The following is a 9455-nucleotide window of genomic DNA, read 5'->3' as shown; positions in this document are numbered from 1 at the left end:
AGGTAGAGGTGCAGCCCTGCAAGTGCTCGCTCACGCCACTGCCGGCGGAAAGGGCCTCCGCTCGCGCGAGCTATCGGGCAGCCCATCGGAATAGAGTGTTGGCCGACTCTTTCATGCTGTGCAGAGTTCTCGGAAGAGGTGGAAGTACCCACACTTTACCCTACCACTCACGCGGCCTGCCGACTCGACCGCCTGCGGACAGAGGTGGCGTGGGGTGAATTTAAGAAACTTGCGATCGTTGTTTCGGCTGCCGCGCCAGGTGGCGGAATCGAGCCGATGCCCTCTGGGCTTGTGCTACCCATTGCACAACTGCGGGTTTATTCACCGCAAAGATAATTGTTGTTCCCTCCGACGATGAACGTGAGAGGTCCCGTGACATCATTGGGAAAAGATGTGACCATGTGTGCCCGTGTCACGGTCCACATTTTATAAAGTTTGATTACTTCCTAGCCAATTACTTTATTGGGAAAAAAAGCACATACCATCGCCACCTACTGGCAGAGTCATGCCCGTGTGTGGGCCGGTTCTGCGTGCACCTTGTACCACGCAGAGACAGCTGCTACTGGCGGTCCCCTAGGCTTGGACTGCAGCAGGGCCTTGGAACGGTCGAGATGAGATTCAACGCAAGGCGCTTTGACTTGCCGAGGCATTGCAGCAAGTCCTGGACTCTGACCCATGTTTGACACCCGCCCCCCACCCCCCTCTTGGACTAACCACGGGCTCAACCCACGTCTACCAACATCTGGGGCTTCATTTCAAACTAATCATTTTACAGCGCACTGGTAAACTGGAGCGTGTGGCATGTGACGGGTAACCACAGAAGCCATAGCAATAGGGTATACTGGATGTGGTGTGCCAGGTGGTGAAATGACATTTCAGGATCAGCAAGCGGGACAGACCCAGCTGAGATTAAGCCCTGCGAGCGCTTGCACAGAAACAACCTTGGGGACTAACACGCAGACGTTTCAACATGGTGACGTCACCACGGCGCTGGTGCCAGGCTATGTGCATGCACACACGCACACACGCACACAGACGCCCGTAGCAACCCTGGACTCTAACTCGGCCTCCGCCAGTTGCGCAGCCTCCGTGTTGGCCTCTCTCCCCTTCTCACCTGTGAGATCTGGCCAGCTGGGTTTGGCCCTGGCTCCCACCACGGTGCGTTGCTTGTACAAAGCCCTCACAGTAAGACGACTCTCACGTGCACACGCAGCCAGCAGAATACGCGCGTTATGATGATGATTGTAATGGGTTGCATTTTTATTTTATTGATGTATTTGTTCGTTGGCTGCAGGGCGGGACTGTTACCCATGCACACCTGTGCGCACCTGTACAGATCAGCTTGCGTGCATTTGTATATTTCATGATGTATAGGTGGTGTGTGTGTGTCCTGTGTTCCCACGGTTGACCGGGTAGCCTTCACAATGGGCTGACTTGCATTCATGCATTTGAGAATGTATCTCATAGAGAACCCTCATTACATCCGTTCCAGAACCATCGTCTCATCCCACACAGAACCCTCATTGGGGTGCCTTAGTTTGGCTCGATGAACCCTCATAGGGGTGCCTTAGTTTGGCTCGATGAGTATGGCACAGACTTTGTAACCCCAGCGCGCACGCCAGCGGTGTCGCCCAGCGAGTCGTCACGCGGCAATGCGGCCCACGTGGTGATGCGTACTCAATGTTGACTGTATATATAGACTGTATATAGTCCTATAGACTGTCAGTGAGCAGGTAAGGGTGGCATGTGGTGGCATGCATATTTTGTTGTTCTTCCCCCGTACGGTTGGCTATGTACGGTGCGAAAGAAGTTCAACACACGTACATCCGGTGGCTGGAATTGGAATGAAAACTGAAACGAAACGGTGGGATTTTAACTTAAATTGGAGATGCGGTATTGGTTCGGGGTAGCGTTATGGATAAGGGTTATGATTCGGTATGGGGTAGGGGTAGTGTTAGGGGGTAGTGTTAGGGGGTAGTGATAGGGGGTAGTGTTATGGGGTAGTGTTAGGGGGTAGTGTTAGGGGGTAGTGTTAAGGGGTAGTGTTGAGGGCAAATGGAGGGTTATGGCTCCAGTTACTGGTTGAGTTAGGGTAGGCATAGCGTTATGGGATAGAGGCAGGGTCGGAGTGTGTGCAGGGTTCAGGGTAGAGGTAACGTTTGGGATTGGGGTACAGATAGGGTTACAGATAATGGTTGGGTTGGAATATTGAGTAGGGTTGGGCTGGGGAAGAGTTTGAATTATGGGTGGCATTAGGGTCAAGTGTCGAGGTTGGGTTTTAGTTGTGGTTAGGGAGGGATAGGAACTGGTTATAGGGTTCAGGTGGGGGGGGGGGGGTAAAGGAAGGGCGAGGGTTGGTACGAGTGTTGGTCTCACAGGGAGGGTTTGTGCTCTGACCACCCTCAACCCTCTTGACAACCACGTTCAGGGGCACCTCCTCGTGGCGGCTTGGGGGGGCATCGCTTCCTTGCCTGTACCGCATCTCGTTATCAGTTGACCATACTTCCCCACGCTGGTCAGTGGGGGTTGGTGGATTGGGGGGGGGAACACAGTCTCTTTTATCGGTGGGTATTTGAAGTGCGCACTTTCGTTTTTGAACGTTTTAGTCGCGATTTAATTTTGTTTATTTTTCAACAAATTCGGATCGATAGCGGTGACGTGGAGCTGCGATGGGTGCGTGGGGCTCATATCGGCCGTTCTCTATCCGCTGCTGGATGTGAGTGTACATTTACAGTTAACAGGCTATAACACAATACTCCCTGTTGCGTCGGAGGTAATTTACTTTGAACTCGAGTTGGACTGTAATTCGATTACTTAATTACTGTAATTGGATTTACCCGAACAATTATTGGTTCGATTCATCGATACATACGTGAAAATCATTCTAGGGGGGTCGGGGTTAAAAAAATCCCAACCCTAGTCCCACGTGTGCCACTGGACGGGAGGCCAACAGCATCGTCAGCCGTGCCACGCTGGGCGTGGCCTGTAGGGGGTTTCCAGCCTTCGCGAGGCAGGACGTGGGGGGCGGCCACCATCTTTAAAGGGGCACCAGGAGTCGACCACGAGGAAACTAAACGTTTAATCATTTTGCTCGATTCATCGCTCTCGTCGTGCCATCTCGTGCACTCGGCCAGGGGAGGTCACAGCCGTGGAGGTGTCGCAGTACAGAACGACCATTCATGTTGCTGCACTGCCCCTCTGCTCTCCGGCTTGTATCCCCCTCCCTCCTCCCCGCAGCCTGTAACCTATAGCACCTGTTATACGCATGGTGGTCGCCCATACAAGCACTGTCGAGGCTGAAGCCCGGCTTAGCTTCCTTCCGAGCTGTGGCGAGCTCGGGTTCATTTTGGGGAACTTGCCTGCAGGTAAACCACTACTATTATTATTCACGTGTAACGAGGATTCATTACAATAATAAATGTTTACACACAATACAAGTGGTTTAATTTATGCTGAAACGACGGTTGCCAAGCACAGGCCCGAAGGCCAAAACGCCGAGCAGGCAGCAACGAACGGCACGACTGAAGGTGGACTGGATCTTGGTGTATCCACGGGTTTCTTGAATTGAGCGGCCGGGGTATGAGTGATGTAAGAGGTTGGGAGATGATGCTGATGAGGATGATGACGGGAGGGAATTCCAAAGTGGAGCAGTTGCGAGGGAAGAGGCAGAAAGAGAAGTGGGGTGAACCACAGTGTGGTGAGTGGGTGAGTGTTGTTGTGAGCTGCAGTGTGGTGAGTGAGTGGGTGTGTTGTGGTGACCTGCAGTGTAGTGAGTGGGTGAGTGTTGTGACCTGCAGTGTGGCGAGTGGGTGAGTGAGTGAGTGTGTTGTGACCTACAATGTGGTGAGTGGGTGAGTGAGTGAGAGTGTTGTTGTGACCTGCAGTGTGGTGAGTTGCTGTGACCTGCAGTGTGGTGAGTGGGTGAGTGTTGTTGTGATCTGCATGGTGGTGAGTGGGTGAGTGTGTTGTTGTGACCTGCAGTGTGGTGAGTGAGTGCGTTGTGGTGACCTGCAGTGTGGTGAGTGGGTGAGTGCGTTGTTGTGACCTGCAGTGTGGTGAGTGGGTGTGTTGTTGTGACCTACAGTGTGGTTAGTGGGTGGGTGAGTGGGTGAGTGCGTTGTTGTGACCTGCATGGTGGTGAGTGAGTGTGTTGTGGTGACCTGCAGTGTGGTGAGTGGGTGAGTGCGTTGTTGTGACCTGCATGGTGGTGAGTGAGTGTGTTGTGACCTACAGTGTGGTTAGTGGGTGGGTGAGTGAGTGCGTTGTGGTGACCTGCAGTGTGGCCAATGAGACGGTGAGTCTGCTTGACCGAGTCCTCGACACGGCTGTTCTAATGAGTGAGTGTCAAGTCAGCGGGAGCAGTCAGCAGGGTAGTAGTCGCGTGAGAAGGGCGACAAGGAGGTGACTGACCGCCGGTGAGCGAGCTCGCGAGTGGCTGGAGCGACTCGGTGATGGGTGCCGGTTCGTCCATCACTGTGGCCTCTGCCGGCTCTCCTCCCCGCCGCGTGTGAGAGGAGAATCTCGCAGTGGGGGGGGCAGAGCCAGGGGAGAGTCGCGACTCGTGAGCTGCAGCGGCTCCACAACGAGCCGTGTTGCTCGTCGGTCTTCTTGCAACACAAATCCACGCTGCTTTATTTTACATGTTTAATGCGTTATGGATTTTGCAACAGCGGAAAAGCACGTATTAATAAATAATATGTACCTTTGGCTCTTAATATTACGTCAATTGCCTCTTACCAGAGTGAACAGGGAATATTAGGAGAGGCTGGGAGTGGGGGCGTCTTTGGTTCCCCCTCCTCCCTCCCTCCCCCCGCCCCCTCCTCCCTCCCCCCGCCCCCTCCCCCTGCTGGGTTTCAGCCGCCCACTGGGATGGAAACCGCCAGCGAGTTGATGGCCTCAGCTCGGTTACCAGTCACTCACGTGGAGACCCATAGACTCTTTCAGAGACCCATAGACTCTTTCAGAGACCCATATATTCTTTCAGAGACCCATAGACTCTTACAGAGACCCATAGACTCTTACAGAGACCCATAGACTCTCTCAGAGACCCATAGACTCTTTCAGAGACCCATAGACTCTTACAGAGACCCATAGACTCTTACAGAGACCCATAGACTCTCTCAGAGACCCATAGACTCTTACAGAGACCCATAGACTCTTACAGAGACCCAAAGACTCTTACAGAGACCCATATACTCTCTCAGAGACCCATAGACTCTTTCAGAGACCCATAGACTCTTACAGAGACCCATAGACTCACGTGGAGACCCATAGACTCTTACAGAGAACCACAGACATACATAGAGACCCACAGTCCCACATATAGCCCATTGGACTGTGTTGTGGTTAACGTGGGTTCTTAAGTGTAGCGAGTTGATGTTCTTAACCCGGTCACCAATGACCGCACACACAGAAATGATCGGGTTATTTTTTTGGTTCGGCACCCAGTTTGGTTCGTAAGATAATATCGATTTCACTGTCACGTGACGAACATTTATCTCTACAGCAGGGTCGGTGGCATAAGTGCTGCCCGCTTCTGTGAAGACCGGAGGTCACGTGAAGGGATCTCACAAGTAGCTCTGTGGCATCTGCTTCCACGGACTGTTTATACCACAGCGGGGAGGGTTGCACTGCTGCTGTGCGAGATTGTCGAATGGACTCTTCAGGACGTGGCACCGAGAGCACAATTGGGGTAATAGGGGGGGGGAGGTCTATCTACATCACGTGACTTCCATAACCACACCTTAGGTCACGTGTGAGAACCAACGTTGGTCAGCGAAGTCGAGGTGACGTTTGCCTGTCCACTCACGCAGGCCATGAGACAGTGGGTGGACATTCCACATTGCTGTGGTGGACACCAGTATCATTATAGAACAGCCACGGCTTCCTGTAGAGTAGGTACTCACTTTATCGATCCTGGATCGATGTGATGATGATTTTGAATTATATTATTCGTTGTTGATGTTTTGAGAAGACTGGTGGGAGAGGTGTATGACGATGATTTCATGATGGTGATGATAGTGGTGCGTTCATGATGCTCATCCATTCGAGTTGTGGTGGTACTACTGTTCACTGATGATGATTATGTGCCATGATGATATTGTTTAGATATGATTATTGATATTGTTCAGTATTAATTGATTATATTTGATGATGATGCTGATACTCTGTATTCGATGATTACATCACTTCACGATATTTATCAATTCTGGAGATATTGTTGAATTGTGGTTATAATTAATTACTCAGATTATATAATCAATTGCGTAATTAATGGATGACGTAATTTATTAAGCATCTGTGATATCATTGAAAGATATGAATCAATAAAAACGATACCACTAAGTGATGGTAATATTATATGAATAATATCAGTGATAAGTAAATGAAACAATTGAGCTATACAATGTTTATATATAATTTAATCGTTTTAATTCCGTGGTAATGACGATGATGAACGTAATATAATGTAATGCTGATATTCAATAATGATTTTACATCATTGATTTTACATCATTGAGTTTACATCAATGGTATTCCATAATATTGTAATGACATCATGTTACGATTATAATCAGTGATGATGATGGATGACGATATCATTCAATAAAAGTTCAAGTCGGAGTGATCTATTCTGCGGCTCAGACGAGCATTGCGGCATCATTGCCCATCTCCTGTTCACCGCCTTGCAGAGCCAGTGGTGGAAATTCCACGTTCCCATTCCGGGACTGAGTGATCCATAGGACAAACCGCTGTCGACTTCCCCACAAGAAGTGGTATTTATTGTATCGACCCCGGCAGGGATGATGGCCTGAGTCACCCCCCCCCTCCCGCCCTTCCGCGCCAAACTAATTTTGAATTCGCAACCTTCAAAGTTTCTGCTTTGCTCGACCGCTGGGCCAGTTCGTACTGGTGGCAGCACGAACTCACACGGTGACTACAGCAATCACGTGAATGTCAGGAGGCGACCCATTCACCTTCACTTGACCTTGCCCCTCGAGTCGCTGAGCCGAGTGCCCGACACACATCCATCCCGTGGGTCGCATCGCTCGCGGCGACATGAAATGAATGCGGCAAATCAACACGGACAGGGGCGAGGGGGGGCACACAAATGTTTATGATATCGCATTGATCGGCGCGTGCGTGCGTGTGCTTGTGTTGTTGTTGTTGTGCCTGTGTTGTTGTTGTTGTGCGTGCGAGCCGGGCGGGGGTTCAGCAGCAGCATCTCGCGAACGCGGCCTCGGCGAGAGAGCCACACCATGGAGATCGATACGCGGACCCAAAGTGTCAATAGAGCAGCAGCAACAAGGTTAATGAGCAGTATGTACGCGAACTTCCTTCACGTCGTACGCAGTAGCTAACCGCGCTAATCGCAAGTGGCGAGGCGCAGCGTGGGTTGGATGCCCCCCCCCCATCCCGACAGCCCCTGGATCCCTGGCGCAGTTGCACCGCCTGCACACTTACCGGTTAGCTACGCCGCTGCTGTTATTGATTACACATTCCATAGATCACAGCAACAATCAATACCAGACCAACAGACTCGCTCAACCACAACCACCACACAGCCAACCACAACACTCACCGCACGGCCTCACCCCCAAAACCACGACAAAGACAAAGATCCACCGTATAGCCTTGACATGCATACACATACAACATGCATATATAGTAATAGGTTTTTACCCTTTCAACTGGTACAAAAACTGACACCTTTATACAAGGCATCATGTTTGCAATAACCACAACACAAGCAGTCAAAATGCAAACAAAAAGAAAGGGTAAAAACCTTTACTTTATGTTGCCACTGGTCAAGGAGATGTCTCATAGTATAAATGCTTCACCCCGAGCTCTCAATACTCTGATAGTGCGCTGTTTTTGAGTTGTACGCCTTTTGGCGTCATCTGGTCCAACACCAATGGAGACTAGGCTCTAAGAAAAGCTGTATCGGGTGTGGACCAATCAACTTCAAGGACAGTGCATATCATTATCATCATCAGAGTTGTTTCTTTTGTTTGAATTTTGACTGCTTGTGTTGTGGTTATTGCAAACATGATGCCTTGTATAAAGGTGTCAGTTTTTGTACCAGTTGAAAGGGTAAAAACCTATTACTATATTTTGCCACTGGTAAAGGAGATGTCTCATAGAACATGCATATACATACAACATGCACACATACAACATGCATACACACACAACATGCATACACATACAACGGACTTTTGGGGCACACGAGGGGGTGGGAGTGGGTGGCTAACACCATGCCCGACCGCCTTTGTCTCCCCAGTGCTGATGGTTTACACAGCGCACCAGGTACTCATTTAAGGCTGAGTCGACCTAGGGGATGCCTAGGACCGGTTCAATATATTCCCCATTGTTATTATTGGTTGTGAGCGTGAATCGAATTGGGGCCGTCACTGCTCCTCGCACAACCGCCCCCATCACCACCTCCCGCTCTATAACATTCCGAATCAACACCCTCCCATCACCCACCACCACCACCACCAACACGTGTGTACACCACCGCCTCCATTGCATCCTGTGATCACGGCGAGCTTTGCCGAACTCCACGCACGAGAACGCAACGCCGGGGAGATTAACGCGACCCGGAGTCGAACCAGGATCGTGTAAATATCCGATGATGCAAGCTCGCCCCAGCCAGTCCGACAAGGCCGCCTCCTCCGTGCTGCTGCTGCTACTGCTGCTACTGCTGCTACTGTTGTATTTCACTGCACAAAGACATGTGGACATTGGTGTTGGTGAGCTGAGTGGCGAGGATCGTGCTGGTGAGCTGTGTGGTGAGTTCAGTACTGAAGGTGAACTGATTGGTGAGGTTAGAACTGGATATGGGCGTAGTCTGTGTTATGAAATCGTGTTAAGAGGTAGCAAGAGCGAAGGCAAGCGTCTCTCTCTCTCTGGGTGCCGCTCTCCTCACGTCTCCACCGCAACCCAAATCCGTCCGCAAAGTGGATCCGAGACCACGGGGGGTGGGGGATGATGGATTGCGGTCGGTTGCCATGGCGAGGGTTGCCAGGGCGCGCGTTGCCATGGGGACGGTTGCCAGGGGAGATGTGATGGTGACCTCGGTGAAGGCGGTAGGAGGTGTAGGAGCGGCAATGGGGGATATTAGAATCCGGTCAGATCCACATTTTTCAAAAAACAAAAAACTCAGATTTCCATCAAGACAGAGAAATGCTTTCCTGCGTCGTCATTATTTATTAATCGCTCATTCCCGGGCAGCACGAGAGAGAGAGAGAGGGGGGTGGATGGCGGTGTAATCTCACCGTCCGGAGCGCGCCTCTTTAATAATCCACGCGTGTTGCTGATGTGAATGTTCGGGGGACGCCACTCCCCGTGATGGGATGGCGACTCACGCAGGCGGACAGAGACGCCGAGCCGGGAACAACAACTTGCGCAAAGTTGTCACTCTACAGAGCCAGGTCCCGCCGGTCGTCCGG

This window comes from Lampetra planeri, chromosome 20 (assembly GCF_965212315.1).
Source record: "Lampetra planeri chromosome 20, kcLamPlan1.2.h2, whole genome shotgun sequence".
NCBI lineage: Eukaryota > Metazoa > Chordata > Hyperoartia > Petromyzontiformes > Petromyzontidae > Lampetra > Lampetra planeri.
This window is presented reverse-complemented; position numbering follows the sequence as displayed.